Source organism: Nematostella vectensis, chromosome 5, assembly GCF_932526225.1.
Source record: "Nematostella vectensis chromosome 5, jaNemVect1.1, whole genome shotgun sequence".
Taxonomy (NCBI): Eukaryota; Metazoa; Cnidaria; class Anthozoa; order Actiniaria; family Edwardsiidae; genus Nematostella; species Nematostella vectensis.
Genome location: NC_064038.1, coordinates 18,514,174 through 18,523,955, shown reverse-complemented (window position 1 = coordinate 18,523,955; position 9,782 = coordinate 18,514,174). Strand labels below are relative to the sequence as shown.

The window sequence follows — 9,782 nt, the reverse complement described above, 5'->3', positions numbered from 1 at the left end:
TAAGAAATAGATTTTATATAACAGTCCTGTGAGTACTTCGATGACAAAAAGGAAATGCCTACAGCACACGGTATTCCCAGGCGGTCACCCATCCAAGTACTAACCGCGCCCTACTGAGCTTAACCTCGGTGATCGGACGAGAACCGGTGCTTTCTCAGTGGTATGGCCGTAGACGACAGAACTGTGTAAGAAATATATATTATATAACAGTCCTGTGAGTACTTCGATGACAAAAAGGAAATGCCTACAGCACACGGTATTCACAGGCGGTCACCCATCCAAGTACTAACCTCGCCCTACTGAGCTTAACTTCGGTGATCGGACGAGAACCGCTGCTTTCTCAGTGGTATGGCCGTAGACGATAGAACTGTTTAAGATCTATCTATTATATAACAGTCCTGTGAGTACCTCGATAACAAAAAGGAAATGCCTACAGCACACGGTATTCCCAGGCGGTCACCCGTCCAAGTACTAACCGTGCCCTACTGACTTTAAGTTCTGTGATCGGACAAGAACTAGTGCTTTCTCAGTGGTATGGCCGTAAACGATAGAACTGTGTAACTTCTATCTATTATATAACAGTCCTGTCAGTACCTCGATAACAAAAAGGAAATGCCTACAGCACACGGTATTCCGAAGCGGTCACCCATCCAAGTACTTACCGCGCCCTAATGAACTTAACTTCGGTGATCGGACGAGAACCGGTGCTTTCTAAGTGGTATGGCCGTAGACGATAGAACTGTGTAAGATCTATCTATTATCTAACAGTCCTGTGAGTACTTCGATGACAAAAAGGAAATGCCTACAGCACACGGTATTCCCAGGCGGTCACCCATCCAAGTACTAACCGCGCCCTACTAAACTTAACTTCGGTGATCGGACGAGAACCGGTGCTTTCTCAGTGGTATGGTCGTAGACGACAGAACTGTTTAAGATCTATCTATTATATAACAGTCCTGTGAGTACCTCGATAACAAAAAGGAAATGCCTACAGCACACGGTATTCCCAGGCGGTCACCCATCCAAGTACTAACCGTGCCCTACTGAGCTTAACTACGGTGATCGGACGAGAACCGGTGCTTTCTCAGTGGTATGGCCGTAGACGACAGAACTGTGTAAGAAATAGATTTTATATAACAGTCATGTGAGTACTTTGTTAACAAAAAGGAAATGCCTACAGCACACGGTATTCCGAAGCGGTCACCCATCCAAGTACTTACCGCGCCCTACTGAGCTTAACTTCGGTGATCGGACGAGAACCGGTGCTTTCTCAGTGGTATGGCCGTAGACGACAGAACTGTGTAAGAAATATATATTATATAACAGTCCTGTGAGTACTTCGATGACAAAAAGGAAATGCCTACAGCACACGGTATTCCCAGGCGGTCACCCATCCAAGTACTAACCGCGCCCTACTGAACTTAACTTCGGTGATCGGACGAGAACCGGTGCTTTCTCAGTGGTATGGCCGTAGACGATAGAACTGTGTAAGATCTATCTATTATATAACAGTCCTGTTAGTACTTCGAAAACAAAAAGGAAATGCCTACAGCACACGGTATTCCCAGGCAGTCACCCATCCAAGTACTAACCGTGCCCTACTGAGCTTAACTACGGTGATCGGACGAGAACCGGTGCTTTCTCAGTGGTATGGCCGTAGACGACAGAACTGTGTAAGAAATAGATTTTATATAACAGTCCTGTGAGTACTTTGGTAACAAAAAGGAAAAGTCTACAGCACACGGTATTCCGAAGCGGTCACCCATCCAAGTACTTACCGCGCCCTACTGAGCTTAACTTCGGTGATCGGACGAGAACCGGTGCTTTCTAAGTGGTATGGCCGTAGACGATAGAACTGTGTGAGATCTATCTATTATATAACAGTCCTGTGAGTACTTCGATGACAAAAAGGAAATGCCTACCGCACACGGTATTCTCAGGCGGTCACCCATCCAAGTACTAACCGCGCCCTACTGAGCTTAACGTCGGTGATCGGACGAGAACCGGTGCTTTCGCAGTGGTATGGCCGTAGTCGACAGAACTGTGTAAGAAATATGTATTATATAACAGTCCTGTGAGTACCTCGATAACAAAAAGGAAATGCCTACAGCACACGGTATTCCCAGGCGGTCACCCGTCCAAGTACTAACCGTGCCCTACTGACTTTAAGTTCTGTGATCGGACGAGAACTGGTGCTTTCTCAGTGGTATGGCCGTAAACGATAGAACTGTGTAACATCTATCTATTATATAACAGTCCTGTCAGTACCTCGATAACAAAAAGGAAATGCCTACAGCACACGGTATTCCGAAGCGGTCACCCATCCAAGTACTTACCGCGCCCTAATGAACTTAACTTCGGTGATCGGACGAGAACCGGTGCTTTCTAAGTGGTATGGCCGTAGACGATAGAAGTGTGTAAGATCTATCTATTATCTAACAGTCCTGTGAGTACTTCGATGACAAAAAAGAAATGCCTACAGCACACGGTATTCCCAGGCGGTCACCCATCAAGAAATAGATTTTATATAACAGTCCTGTGAGTACTTTGGTAACAAAAAGGAAAAGTCTACAGCACACGGTATTCCCAGGCAGTCACCCATCCAAGTACTATCCGCGCCCTACTGAGCTTAATTTCGGTGATCGGACGAGAACCGGTGCTTTCTCAGTGGTATGGCCGTAGACGACAGAACTGTGTAAGAAATATATATTATATAACAGTCCTGTGAGTACTTCGATGACAAAAAGGAAATGCCTACAGCACACGGTATTCCCAGGCGGTCACCCATCCAAGTACTAACCGCGCCCTACTGAGCTTAACTTCGGTGATCGGACGAGAACCGGTGCTTTCTCAGTGGTATGGCCGTAGACGACAGAACTGTGTAAGAAATATATATTATATAACAGTCCTGTGAGTACTTCGATGACAAAAAGGAAATGCCTACAGCACACGGTATTCCCAGGCGGTCACCCATCCAAGTACTAATTGCGCCCTACTGAGCTTAACTTCGGTGATCGGACGAGAACCGGTGCTTTCTCAGTGGTATGGCCGTAGACGATAGAACTGTGTAAGATCTATCTATTATATAACAGTCCTGTTAGTACTTCGAAAACAAAAAGGAAATGCCTACAGCACACGGTATTCCCAGGCGGTCACCCATCCAAGTACTAACCGTGCCCTACTGAGCTTAACTACGGTGATCGGACGAGAACCGGTGCTTTCTCAGTGGTATGGCCGTAGACGACAGAACTGTGTAAGAAATAGATTTTATATAACAGTCCTGTGAGTACTTCGATGACAAAAAGGAAATGCCTACAGCACACGGTATTCCCATGCGGTCACCCATCCAAGTACTAACCGCGCCCTACTGAGCTTAACTTCGGTGATCGGACGAGAACCGGTGCTTTCTCAGTGGTATGGCCGTAGACGACAGAACTGTGTAAGAAATATATATTATATAACAGTCCTGTGAGTACTTCGATGACAAAAAGGAAATGCCTACAGCACACGGTATTCACAGGCGGTCACCCATCCAAGTACTAACCTCGCCCTACTGAGCTTAACTTCGGTGATCGGACGAGAACCGGTGCTTTCTCAGTGGTATGGCCGTAGACGATAGAACTGTTTAAGATCTATCTATTATATAACAGTCCTGTGAGTACCTCGATAACAAAAAGGAAATGCCTACAGCACACGGTATTCCCAGGCGGTCACCCGTCCAAGTACTAACCGTGCCCTACTGACTTTAAGTTCTGTGATCGGACAAGAACTAGTGCTTTCTCAGTGGTATGGCCGTAAACGATAGAACTGTGTAACTTCTATCTATTATATAACAGTCCTGTCAGTACCTCGATAACAAAAAGGAAATGCCTACAGCACACGGTATTCCGAAGCGGTCACCCATCCAAGTACTTACCGCGCCCTAATGAACTTAACTTCGGTGATCGGACGAGAACCGGTGCTTTCTAAGTGGTATGGCCGTAGACGATAGAACTGTGTAAGATCTATCTATTATCTAACAGTCCTGTGAGTACTTCGATGACAAAAAGGAAATGCCTACAGCACACGGTATTCCCAGGCGGTCACCCATCCAAGTACTAACCGCGCCCTACAGAGCTTAACTTCGGTGATCGGACGAGAACCGGTGCTTTCTCAGTGGTATGGTCGTAGACGACAGAACTGTTTAAGATCTATCTATTATATAACAGTCCTGTGAGTACCTCGATAACAAAAAGGAAATGCCTACAGCACACGGTATTCCCAGGCGGTCACCCATCCAAGTACTAACCGTGCCCTACTGAGCTTAACTACGGTGATCGGACGAGAACCGGTGCTTTCTCAGTGGTATGGCCGTAGACGACAGAACTGTGTAAGAAATAGATTTTATATAACAGTCCTGTGAGTACTTTGTTAACAAAAAAGGAAATGCCTACAGCACACGGTATTCCGAAGCGGTCACCCATCCAAGTACTTACCGCGCCCTACTGAGCTTAACTTCGGTGATCGGACGAGAACCGGTGCTTTCTCAGTGGTATGGCCGTAGACGACAGAACTGTGTAAGAAATATATATTATATAACAGTCCTGTGAGTACTTCGATGACAAAAAGGAAATGCCTACAGCACACGGTATTCCCAGGCGGTCACCCATCCAAGTACTAACCGCGCCCTACTGAGCTTAACTTCGGTGATCGGACGAGAACCGGTGCTTTCTCAGTGGTATGGCCGTAGACGATAGAACTGTGTAAGATCTATCTATTATATAACAGTCCTGTGAGTACCTCGATAACAAAAAGGAAATGCCTACAGCACACGGTATTCCCAGGCAGTCACCCATCCAAGTACTAACCGTGCCCTACTGAGCTTAACTACGGTGATCGGACGAGAACCGGTGCTTTCTCAGTGGTATGGCCGTAGACGACAGAACTGTGTAAGAAATAGATTTTATATAACAGTCCTGTGAGTACTTTGGTAACAAAAAGGAAAAGTCTACAGCACACGGTATTCCGAAGCGGTCACCCATCCAAGTACTTACCGCGCCCTACTGAGCTTAACTTCGGTGATCGGACGAGAACCGGTGCTTTCTAAGTGGTATGGCCGTAGACGATAGAACTGTGTGAGATCTATCTATTATATAACAGTCCTGTGAGTACTTCGATGACAAAAAGGAAATGCCTACCGCACACGGTATTCTCAGGCGGTCACCCATCCAAGTACTAACCGCGCCCTACTGAGCTTAACTTCGGTGATCGGACGAGAACCGGTGCTTTCTCAGTGGTATGGCCGTAGTCGACAGAACTGTGTAAGAAATATGTATTATATAACAGTCCTGTGAGTACTTTGGTAACAAAAAGGAAATGCCTACAGCACACGGTATTCTGAAGCGGTCACCCATCCAAGTACTTACCGCGCCCTACTGAGCTTAACTTCGGTGATCGGACGAGAACCGGTGCTTTCTAAGTGGTATGGCCGTAGACGATAGAACTGTGTAAGATGTATCTATTATATAACAGTCCTGTGAGTACTTCGATGACAAAAAGGAAATGCCTACAGCACACGGTATTCCCAGGCGGTCACCCATCCAAGTACTAACCGCGCCCTACTGAGCTTAACTTCGGTGATAGGACGAGAACCGGTGCTTTCTCAGTGGTATGGCCGTAGACGATAGAACTGTGTAAGATCTATCTATTATATAACAGTCCTGTTAGTACTTCGAAAACAAAAAGGAAATGCCTACAGCACACGGTATTCCCAGGCGGTCACCCATCCAAGTACTAACCGCGCCCTACTGAGCTTAACTTCAGTGATCGGACGAGAACCGGTGCTTTCTCAGTGGTATGGCCGTAGACGATAGAACTGTTTAAGATCTATCTATTATATAACAGTCCTGTGAGTACCTCGATAACAAAAAGGAAATGCCTACAGCACACGGTATTCCCAGGCGGTCACCCGTCCAAGTACTAACCGTTCCCTACTGACTTTAAGTTCTGTGATCGGACGAGAACTGGTGCTTTCTCAGTGGTATGGCCGTAAACGATAGAACTGTGTAACATCTATCTATTATATAACAGTCCTGTCAGTACCTCGATAACAAAAAGGAAATGCCTACAGCACACGGTATTCCGAAGCGGTCACCAATCCAAGTACTTACCGCGCCCTACTGAGCTTAACTTCGGTGATCGGACGAGAACCGGTGCTTTCTAAGTGGTATGGCCGTAGACGATAGAACTGTGTAAGATCTATCTATTATATAACAGTCCTGTGAGTACTTCGATGACAAAAAGGAAATGCCTACAGCACACGGTATTCCCAGGCGGTCACCCATCCAAGTACTAACCACGCCCTACTGAGCTTAACTTCGGTGTTAGGACGAGAACCGGTGCTTTCTCAGTGGTATGGTCGTAGACGACAGAACTGTTTAAGATCTATCTATTATATAACAGTCCTGTGAGTACCTCGATAACAAAAAGGAAATGCCTACAGCACACGGTATTCCCAGGCGGTCACCCATCCAAGTACTAACCGTGCCCTACTGAGCTTAACTACGGTGATCGGACGAGAACCGGTGCTTTCTCAGTGGTATGGCCGTAGACGACAGAACTGTGTAAGAAATAGATTTTATATAACAGTCCTGTGAGTACTTTGTTAACAAAAAAGGAAATGCCTACAGCACACGGTATTCCGAAGCGGTCACCCATCCAAGTACTTACCGCGCCCTACTGAGCTTAACTTCGGTGATCGGACGAGAACCGGTGCTTTCTCAGTGGTATGGCCGTAGACGACAGAACTGTGTAAGAAATATATATTATATAACAGTCCTGTGAGTACTTCGATGACAAAAAGGAAATGCCTACAGCACACGGTATTCCCAGGCGGTCACCCATCCAAGTACTAACCGCGCCCTACTGAGCTTAACTTCGGTGATCGGACGAGAACCGGTGCTTTCTCAGTGGTATGGCCGTAGACGATAGAACTGTGTAAGATCTATCTATTATATAACAGTCCTGTTAGTACTTCGAAAACAAAAAGGAAATGCCTACAGCACACGGTATTCCCAGGCAGTCACCCATCCAAGTACTAACCGTGCCCTACTGAGCTTAACTACGGTGATCGGACGAGAACCGGTGCTTTCTCAGTGGTATGGCCGTAGACGACAGAACTGTGTAAGAAATAGATTTTATATAACAGTCCTGTGAGTACTTTGGTAACAAAAAGGAAAAGTCTACAGCACACGGTATTCCGAAGCGGTCACCCATCCAAGTACTTACCGCGCCCTACTGAGCTTAACTTCGGTGATCGGACGAGAACCGGTGCTTTCTAAGTGGTATGGCCGTAGACGATAGAACTGTGTGAGATCTATCTATTATATAACAGTCCTGTGAGTACTTCGATGACAAAAAGGAAATGCCTACCGCACACGGTATTCTCAGGCGGTCACCCATCCAAGTACTAACCGCGCCCTACTGAGCTTAACTTCGGTGATCGGACGAGAACCGGTGCTTTCTCAGTGGTATGGCCGTAGTCGACAGAACTGTGTAAGAAATATGTATTATATAACAGTCCTGTGAGTACTTTGGTAACAAAAAGGAAATGCCTACAGCACACGGTATTCTGAAGCGGTCACCCATCCAAGTACTTACCGCGCCCTACTGAGCTTAACTTCGGTGATCGGACGAGAACCGGTGCTTTCTAAGTGGTATGGCCGTAGACGATAGAACTGTGTAAGATGTATCTATTATATAACAGTCCTGTGAGTACTTCGATGACAAAAAGGAAATGCCTACAGCACACGGTATTCCCAGGCGGTCACCCATCCAAGTACTAACCGCGCCCTACTGAGCTTAACTTCGGTGATAGGACGAGAACCGGTGCTTTCTCAGTGGTATGGCCGTAGACGATAGAACTGTGTAAGATCTATCTATTATATAACAGTCCTGTTAGTACTTCGAAAACAAAAAGGAAATGCCTACAGCACACGGTATTCCCAGGCGGTCACCCATCCAAGTACTAACCGCGCCCTACTGAGCTTAACTTCAGTGATCGGACGAGAACCGGTGCTTTCTCAGTGGTATGGCCGTAGACGATAGAACTGTTTAAGATCTATCTATTATATAACAGTCCTGTGAGTACCTCGATAACAAAAAGGAAATGCCTACAGCACACGGTATTCCCAGGCGGTCACCCGTCCAAGTACTAACCGTGCCCTACTGACTTTAAGTTCTGTGATCGGACGAGAACTGGTGCTTTCTCAGTGGTATGGCCGTAAACGATAGAACTGTGTAACATCTATCTATTATATAACAGTCCTGTCAGTACCTCGATAACAAAAAGGAAATGCCTACAGCACACGGTATTCCGAAGCGGTCACCAATCCAAGTACTTACCGCGCCCTACTGAGCTTAACTTCGGTGATCGGACGAGAACCGGTGCTTTCTAAGTGGTATGGCCGTAGACGATAGAACTGTGTAAGATCTATCTATTATATAACAGTCCTGTGAGTACTTCGATGACAAAAAGGAAATGCCTACAGCACACGGTATTCCCAGGCGGTCACCCATCCAAGTACTAACCACGCCCTACTGAGCTTAACTTCGGTGTTAGGACGAGAACCGGTGCTTTCTCAGTGGTATGGTCGTAGACGACAGAACTGTTTAAGATCTATTATATAACAGTCCTGTGAGTACCTCGATAACAAAAAGGAAATGCCTACAGCACACGGTATTCCCAGGCGGTCACCCATCCAAGTACTAACCGTGCCCTACTGAGCTTAACTACGGTGATCGGACGAGAACCGGTGCTTTCTCAGTGGTATGGCCGTAGACGACAGAACTGTGTAAGAAATAGATTTTATATAACAGTCCAGTGAGTACTTTGGTAACAAAAAGGAAATGCCTACAGCACACGGTATTCCGAAGCGGTCACCCATCCAAGTACTTACCGCGCCCTACTGAGCTTAACTTCGGTGATCGGACGAGAACCGGTGCTTTCTAAGTGGTATGGCCGTAGACGATAGAACTGTGTAAGATCTATCTATTATATAACAGTCCTGTGAGTACTTCGATGACAAAAAGGAAATGCCTACAGCACACGGTATTCCAAGGCGGTCACCCATCCAAGTACTAACCGCGCCCTACTGAGCTTAACTTCGGTGATCGGACGAGAACCGGTGCTTTCTCAGTGGTATGGCCGTAGACGACAGAACTGTGTAAGAAATATATATTATATAACAGTCCTGTGAGTACTTTGGTAACAAAAAGGAAATGCCTACAGCACACGGTATTCCGAAGCGGTTACCCATCCAAGTACTTAACGCGCCCTACTGAGCTTAACTTCGGTGATCGGACGAGAACCGGTGCTTTCTAAGTGGTATGGCCGTAGACGATAGAACTGTGTAAGATCTATCTATTATATAACAGTCCTGTGAGTACTTCGATGACAAAAAGGAAATGCCTACAGCACACGGTATTCCCAGGCGGTCACCCATCCAAGTACTAACCGCGCCCTACTGAGCTTAACTTCGGTGATCGGACGAGAACCGGTGCTTTCTAAGTGGTATGGCCGTAGACGATAGAACTGTGTAAGATCTATCTATTATATAACAGTCCTGTGAGTACTTCGATGACAAAAAGGAAATGCCTACAGCACACGGTATTCCCAGGCGGTCACCCATCCAAGTACTAACCGCGCCCTACTGAGCTTAACTTCGGTGATCGGACGAGAACCGGTGCTTTCTCAGTGGTATGGCCGTAGACGACAGAACTGTGTAAGAAATATATATTATATA

At 46.3% G+C, this 9,782-nt stretch overlaps 47 non-coding genes and 5 pseudogenes across 47 annotated transcripts; all 52 read right to left on the bottom strand.

Moving 5' to 3' along the window:
* Window positions 1-55: 55 nt before the first annotated feature.
* LOC125563931 lies at window positions 56-174 on the bottom strand. Its single transcript, XR_007308950.1, has one exon. It is a non-coding gene; the product is annotated as a 5S ribosomal RNA (ribosomal RNA).
* A 67-nt stretch (window positions 175-241) lies between these two features.
* On the bottom strand, window positions 242-360 carry LOC125564582. The gene has a single exon (XR_007309601.1). It is a non-coding gene; the product is annotated as a 5S ribosomal RNA (ribosomal RNA).
* A 67-nt stretch (window positions 361-427) lies between these two features.
* Window positions 428-546, bottom strand: LOC125567008 (annotated as a pseudogene).
* Window positions 547-613: 67 nt separating this feature from the next.
* Window positions 614-732, bottom strand: LOC125566416. The gene has a single exon (XR_007311424.1). It is a non-coding gene; the product is annotated as a 5S ribosomal RNA (ribosomal RNA).
* Window positions 733-799: 67 nt separating this feature from the next.
* LOC125564954 lies at window positions 800-918 on the bottom strand. Its single transcript, XR_007309972.1, has one exon. It is a non-coding gene; the product is annotated as a 5S ribosomal RNA (ribosomal RNA).
* A 67-nt stretch (window positions 919-985) lies between these two features.
* LOC125563363 lies at window positions 986-1,104 on the bottom strand. Its single transcript, XR_007308381.1, has one exon. It is a non-coding gene; the product is annotated as a 5S ribosomal RNA (ribosomal RNA).
* Window positions 1,105-1,171: 67 nt separating this feature from the next.
* LOC125564403 lies at window positions 1,172-1,290 on the bottom strand. The gene has a single exon (XR_007309421.1). It is a non-coding gene; the product is annotated as a 5S ribosomal RNA (ribosomal RNA).
* Window positions 1,291-1,357: 67 nt separating this feature from the next.
* Window positions 1,358-1,476, bottom strand: LOC125563613. The gene has a single exon (XR_007308632.1). It is a non-coding gene; the product is annotated as a 5S ribosomal RNA (ribosomal RNA).
* Window positions 1,477-1,543: 67 nt separating this feature from the next.
* Window positions 1,544-1,662, bottom strand: LOC125564071. Its single transcript, XR_007309090.1, has one exon. It is a non-coding gene; the product is annotated as a 5S ribosomal RNA (ribosomal RNA).
* Window positions 1,663-1,729: 67 nt separating this feature from the next.
* On the bottom strand, window positions 1,730-1,848 carry LOC125564909. Its single transcript, XR_007309927.1, has one exon. It is a non-coding gene; the product is annotated as a 5S ribosomal RNA (ribosomal RNA).
* Window positions 1,849-1,915: 67 nt separating this feature from the next.
* LOC125566014 lies at window positions 1,916-2,034 on the bottom strand. Its single transcript, XR_007311022.1, has one exon. It is a non-coding gene; the product is annotated as a 5S ribosomal RNA (ribosomal RNA).
* Window positions 2,035-2,101: 67 nt separating this feature from the next.
* Window positions 2,102-2,220, bottom strand: LOC125566683 (annotated as a pseudogene).
* Window positions 2,221-2,287: 67 nt separating this feature from the next.
* LOC125566415 lies at window positions 2,288-2,406 on the bottom strand. Its single transcript, XR_007311422.1, has one exon. It is a non-coding gene; the product is annotated as a 5S ribosomal RNA (ribosomal RNA).
* Window positions 2,407-2,565: 159 nt separating this feature from the next.
* On the bottom strand, window positions 2,566-2,684 carry LOC125564654. The gene has a single exon (XR_007309673.1). It is a non-coding gene; the product is annotated as a 5S ribosomal RNA (ribosomal RNA).
* A 67-nt stretch (window positions 2,685-2,751) lies between these two features.
* Window positions 2,752-2,870, bottom strand: LOC125564973. The gene has a single exon (XR_007309991.1). It is a non-coding gene; the product is annotated as a 5S ribosomal RNA (ribosomal RNA).
* A 67-nt stretch (window positions 2,871-2,937) lies between these two features.
* LOC125564225 lies at window positions 2,938-3,056 on the bottom strand. Its single transcript, XR_007309245.1, has one exon. It is a non-coding gene; the product is annotated as a 5S ribosomal RNA (ribosomal RNA).
* A 67-nt stretch (window positions 3,057-3,123) lies between these two features.
* LOC125563362 lies at window positions 3,124-3,242 on the bottom strand. Its single transcript, XR_007308380.1, has one exon. It is a non-coding gene; the product is annotated as a 5S ribosomal RNA (ribosomal RNA).
* Window positions 3,243-3,309: 67 nt separating this feature from the next.
* On the bottom strand, window positions 3,310-3,428 carry LOC125567287. Its single transcript, XR_007311812.1, has one exon. It is a non-coding gene; the product is annotated as a 5S ribosomal RNA (ribosomal RNA).
* Window positions 3,429-3,495: 67 nt separating this feature from the next.
* Window positions 3,496-3,614, bottom strand: LOC125563252. The gene has a single exon (XR_007308271.1). It is a non-coding gene; the product is annotated as a 5S ribosomal RNA (ribosomal RNA).
* A 67-nt stretch (window positions 3,615-3,681) lies between these two features.
* LOC125567007 lies at window positions 3,682-3,800 on the bottom strand (annotated as a pseudogene).
* Window positions 3,801-3,867: 67 nt separating this feature from the next.
* LOC125566414 lies at window positions 3,868-3,986 on the bottom strand. Its single transcript, XR_007311421.1, has one exon. It is a non-coding gene; the product is annotated as a 5S ribosomal RNA (ribosomal RNA).
* A 67-nt stretch (window positions 3,987-4,053) lies between these two features.
* LOC125564574 lies at window positions 4,054-4,172 on the bottom strand. Its single transcript, XR_007309593.1, has one exon. It is a non-coding gene; the product is annotated as a 5S ribosomal RNA (ribosomal RNA).
* A 67-nt stretch (window positions 4,173-4,239) lies between these two features.
* On the bottom strand, window positions 4,240-4,358 carry LOC125563360. Its single transcript, XR_007308379.1, has one exon. It is a non-coding gene; the product is annotated as a 5S ribosomal RNA (ribosomal RNA).
* Window positions 4,359-4,426: 68 nt separating this feature from the next.
* Window positions 4,427-4,545, bottom strand: LOC125564401. The gene has a single exon (XR_007309420.1). It is a non-coding gene; the product is annotated as a 5S ribosomal RNA (ribosomal RNA).
* A 67-nt stretch (window positions 4,546-4,612) lies between these two features.
* Window positions 4,613-4,731, bottom strand: LOC125564962. Its single transcript, XR_007309980.1, has one exon. It is a non-coding gene; the product is annotated as a 5S ribosomal RNA (ribosomal RNA).
* A 67-nt stretch (window positions 4,732-4,798) lies between these two features.
* On the bottom strand, window positions 4,799-4,917 carry LOC125564070. Its single transcript, XR_007309089.1, has one exon. It is a non-coding gene; the product is annotated as a 5S ribosomal RNA (ribosomal RNA).
* A 67-nt stretch (window positions 4,918-4,984) lies between these two features.
* LOC125564908 lies at window positions 4,985-5,103 on the bottom strand. The gene has a single exon (XR_007309926.1). It is a non-coding gene; the product is annotated as a 5S ribosomal RNA (ribosomal RNA).
* A 67-nt stretch (window positions 5,104-5,170) lies between these two features.
* LOC125564672 lies at window positions 5,171-5,289 on the bottom strand. The gene has a single exon (XR_007309691.1). It is a non-coding gene; the product is annotated as a 5S ribosomal RNA (ribosomal RNA).
* Window positions 5,290-5,356: 67 nt separating this feature from the next.
* LOC125565759 lies at window positions 5,357-5,475 on the bottom strand. Its single transcript, XR_007310770.1, has one exon. It is a non-coding gene; the product is annotated as a 5S ribosomal RNA (ribosomal RNA).
* A 67-nt stretch (window positions 5,476-5,542) lies between these two features.
* LOC125564855 lies at window positions 5,543-5,661 on the bottom strand. Its single transcript, XR_007309873.1, has one exon. It is a non-coding gene; the product is annotated as a 5S ribosomal RNA (ribosomal RNA).
* A 67-nt stretch (window positions 5,662-5,728) lies between these two features.
* LOC125563654 lies at window positions 5,729-5,847 on the bottom strand. The gene has a single exon (XR_007308674.1). It is a non-coding gene; the product is annotated as a 5S ribosomal RNA (ribosomal RNA).
* Window positions 5,848-5,914: 67 nt separating this feature from the next.
* On the bottom strand, window positions 5,915-6,033 carry LOC125567001 (annotated as a pseudogene).
* A 67-nt stretch (window positions 6,034-6,100) lies between these two features.
* LOC125566316 lies at window positions 6,101-6,219 on the bottom strand. The gene has a single exon (XR_007311323.1). It is a non-coding gene; the product is annotated as a 5S ribosomal RNA (ribosomal RNA).
* A 67-nt stretch (window positions 6,220-6,286) lies between these two features.
* On the bottom strand, window positions 6,287-6,405 carry LOC125565273. Its single transcript, XR_007310288.1, has one exon. It is a non-coding gene; the product is annotated as a 5S ribosomal RNA (ribosomal RNA).
* Window positions 6,406-6,472: 67 nt separating this feature from the next.
* Window positions 6,473-6,591, bottom strand: LOC125563359. Its single transcript, XR_007308378.1, has one exon. It is a non-coding gene; the product is annotated as a 5S ribosomal RNA (ribosomal RNA).
* A 68-nt stretch (window positions 6,592-6,659) lies between these two features.
* On the bottom strand, window positions 6,660-6,778 carry LOC125564399. Its single transcript, XR_007309418.1, has one exon. It is a non-coding gene; the product is annotated as a 5S ribosomal RNA (ribosomal RNA).
* Window positions 6,779-6,845: 67 nt separating this feature from the next.
* On the bottom strand, window positions 6,846-6,964 carry LOC125564950. The gene has a single exon (XR_007309968.1). It is a non-coding gene; the product is annotated as a 5S ribosomal RNA (ribosomal RNA).
* Window positions 6,965-7,031: 67 nt separating this feature from the next.
* Window positions 7,032-7,150, bottom strand: LOC125564069. The gene has a single exon (XR_007309088.1). It is a non-coding gene; the product is annotated as a 5S ribosomal RNA (ribosomal RNA).
* A 67-nt stretch (window positions 7,151-7,217) lies between these two features.
* LOC125564907 lies at window positions 7,218-7,336 on the bottom strand. Its single transcript, XR_007309925.1, has one exon. It is a non-coding gene; the product is annotated as a 5S ribosomal RNA (ribosomal RNA).
* Window positions 7,337-7,403: 67 nt separating this feature from the next.
* On the bottom strand, window positions 7,404-7,522 carry LOC125564671. The gene has a single exon (XR_007309690.1). It is a non-coding gene; the product is annotated as a 5S ribosomal RNA (ribosomal RNA).
* Window positions 7,523-7,589: 67 nt separating this feature from the next.
* LOC125565758 lies at window positions 7,590-7,708 on the bottom strand. Its single transcript, XR_007310769.1, has one exon. It is a non-coding gene; the product is annotated as a 5S ribosomal RNA (ribosomal RNA).
* Window positions 7,709-7,775: 67 nt separating this feature from the next.
* On the bottom strand, window positions 7,776-7,894 carry LOC125564854. Its single transcript, XR_007309872.1, has one exon. It is a non-coding gene; the product is annotated as a 5S ribosomal RNA (ribosomal RNA).
* Window positions 7,895-7,961: 67 nt separating this feature from the next.
* Window positions 7,962-8,080, bottom strand: LOC125563652. Its single transcript, XR_007308672.1, has one exon. It is a non-coding gene; the product is annotated as a 5S ribosomal RNA (ribosomal RNA).
* A 67-nt stretch (window positions 8,081-8,147) lies between these two features.
* On the bottom strand, window positions 8,148-8,266 carry LOC125566682 (annotated as a pseudogene).
* Window positions 8,267-8,333: 67 nt separating this feature from the next.
* Window positions 8,334-8,452, bottom strand: LOC125566315. The gene has a single exon (XR_007311322.1). It is a non-coding gene; the product is annotated as a 5S ribosomal RNA (ribosomal RNA).
* A 67-nt stretch (window positions 8,453-8,519) lies between these two features.
* On the bottom strand, window positions 8,520-8,638 carry LOC125565272. Its single transcript, XR_007310287.1, has one exon. It is a non-coding gene; the product is annotated as a 5S ribosomal RNA (ribosomal RNA).
* Window positions 8,639-8,701: 63 nt separating this feature from the next.
* Window positions 8,702-8,820, bottom strand: LOC125563358. The gene has a single exon (XR_007308377.1). It is a non-coding gene; the product is annotated as a 5S ribosomal RNA (ribosomal RNA).
* A 67-nt stretch (window positions 8,821-8,887) lies between these two features.
* Window positions 8,888-9,006, bottom strand: LOC125565522. Its single transcript, XR_007310535.1, has one exon. It is a non-coding gene; the product is annotated as a 5S ribosomal RNA (ribosomal RNA).
* Window positions 9,007-9,073: 67 nt separating this feature from the next.
* LOC125563672 lies at window positions 9,074-9,192 on the bottom strand. Its single transcript, XR_007308692.1, has one exon. It is a non-coding gene; the product is annotated as a 5S ribosomal RNA (ribosomal RNA).
* Window positions 9,193-9,259: 67 nt separating this feature from the next.
* On the bottom strand, window positions 9,260-9,378 carry LOC125566131. Its single transcript, XR_007311138.1, has one exon. It is a non-coding gene; the product is annotated as a 5S ribosomal RNA (ribosomal RNA).
* Window positions 9,379-9,445: 67 nt separating this feature from the next.
* On the bottom strand, window positions 9,446-9,564 carry LOC125564084. The gene has a single exon (XR_007309103.1). It is a non-coding gene; the product is annotated as a 5S ribosomal RNA (ribosomal RNA).
* A 67-nt stretch (window positions 9,565-9,631) lies between these two features.
* Window positions 9,632-9,750, bottom strand: LOC125564939. The gene has a single exon (XR_007309957.1). It is a non-coding gene; the product is annotated as a 5S ribosomal RNA (ribosomal RNA).
* Between the last annotated feature and the right edge of the window lie 32 nt (window positions 9,751-9,782).